Source organism: Mastomys coucha, unplaced genomic scaffold (assembly GCF_008632895.1).
Source record: "Mastomys coucha isolate ucsf_1 unplaced genomic scaffold, UCSF_Mcou_1 pScaffold23, whole genome shotgun sequence".
Lineage (NCBI taxonomy): Eukaryota > Metazoa > Chordata > Mammalia > Rodentia > Muridae > Mastomys > Mastomys coucha.
In genome coordinates, this window is record NW_022196906.1 from 46,432,385 (window position 1) to 46,434,349 (window position 1,965).

A 1,965-nucleotide genomic window follows, 5' to 3' on the forward strand; every position below is an offset into this window, starting at 1 on the left:
TTGCTTAGTATTGTGCCCAAAAGCAATGTGGTTATGGTAGCAACAGACCTCTTCTGTAAGGTGATGGGCTGTATTGGCGTCCATTTTGGAAGCAGTCCTGTGTGGTTAGCGTGAGACACTATGCATGTAATATCCAGCCATATAAATAAGGGCAGTCTTGATTGGTTGATGTTGGAGTCTATGACAGAGACTGGGCTTACTGAGTATCAGCTCTACCCCATTGGCTGCTCTCAGTTACATCCTTTTCCCAGAGCATTGGTTTTCTGTTGAGGTCTACAATCTGGACCAGGCCTTCATGTGCACCCACTTTCACTCTGGTCCTTTGTCCACAGCTCCTCTAAACCTCTTGAGTGACTAGAGACTATGTACTCCTCTCTGAGTTCAAGCACAGGTTGTCACCTGGATCTTTCAGTTGCAAAGCTCTGTACTTAAACTTTCAAAAGTAGGACCTGAAGAAGTATTCCGATTCAACAGCCAGAATACCTGGTGTATGCTGGAGTCGACTTTTCAAATCTTGGAATTTATGAATATGTAAGTAGTTTAATTTCTTTCCATAGATATATAGTTCTACCTGAGAATCTTCGGTGTCCCACATATACAGATGGTTTTGGGATTTTTAAAAATTTTTTTTCCTGCTTTGCCTGGAGAACAGGACAATACTGTACACCAGGTGGGAAACAATGGACTCCCAGGCTCTCTATATCTGGGGAATCATCTGCCCTAAATGCCTCACCACCTCCTCAGTGCTCCCTCCTCCTGGAAGAGGGGGTGGAACTGGGATGGAGCCACATTTAATATTCCATTCGCTGCCTTCTGTTCTTGTCATCTCTGCTTTTGCATTTGCCTGCACATAGGGTTGCAAATGCACACGGGAGAAGGCTTAATGTGATTTTGGGCGCCCTGGGAAGGACAGTCTGCCAGGTGCAGATGCCACCAAGTCTGCGTGCTGTGGGTGCCTGCATTACACCACTGGTTACGGTGCCTTTGCATTTGCTTGTGATTTAACTTAGTGGAGCAACTTAAGTTCTGCATGAAGGAAATGGGAACACTGAGGGGAGAAGGGAGTGAGGGAGGATTTCAGGTAAGGCAGTGCTCTTCCAAGGACAACCCGAAGCACAACCCCAAAGCTTGAGATTCGAGGATAAGGCAGAGGACTAGAAAGGGTGAGAGGGATATGCTTATTGTTAAGTCCCAAGACTCTGTGAAGCCATCAGAGATTGACTTTTTAGGGAGAATCACATCTTTTTCTCTCAGGGAGGATCACATCCTTTTCTCCCAGGAAGAATCACATCCTTTTCCCTCAGGGAGGACTATGCCCTTTTCTCTCATGGAGGATCACAGCCTTTTCCCTCAGGGAAGAATGTATCCCTTTATCTTAGGGAGGACCACATCATTTTTCTTCTAGAGAAGACCATATCCTTTTAGCTCAAGAGGACTACATCCTTTTTCTCAGGAAGGCTTCTCTCCCTCAACTTGTCTATTGGGAAGCAGGTGCTGTGTTCTTGGTCATGGCCAAATGCTTTCACAAGGTGATCCCCTTCTGCTTGTGGTTGCCATGACTACTCATGAACCTTCCAGTCTCAGAACTAAGTCTCCAGCTCTGATTACTCAGCATCTGCCTCTCTTTGATGTCCCAGAGACTCCTGGGTTACAATAGAAGAGTCTCTCTCTCTCTCTCTCTCTCTCTCTCTCTCTCTCTTTCTCTCTCTCTCTCTTCTTTTACCTCAAACCTACCAGGCAAACATCATCTTACTTATTTTTTTATTTTCACTTTTTAGCCCCTTTTCATGCCTCTGTGAAAAGCACAGAAGGCCACTCCATTGTGGATACAATGTTCACTAGCTCTTGGAGAATTTACCCTTCCATTCTTCCTCAGGTCTCCAGTCTTCTTGCTATTAAAATACCCATGGAAGGAGTTGCAGAGATTAACTATGGAGCAGGGACTGAAGGAAGGGCAAGCCAGCC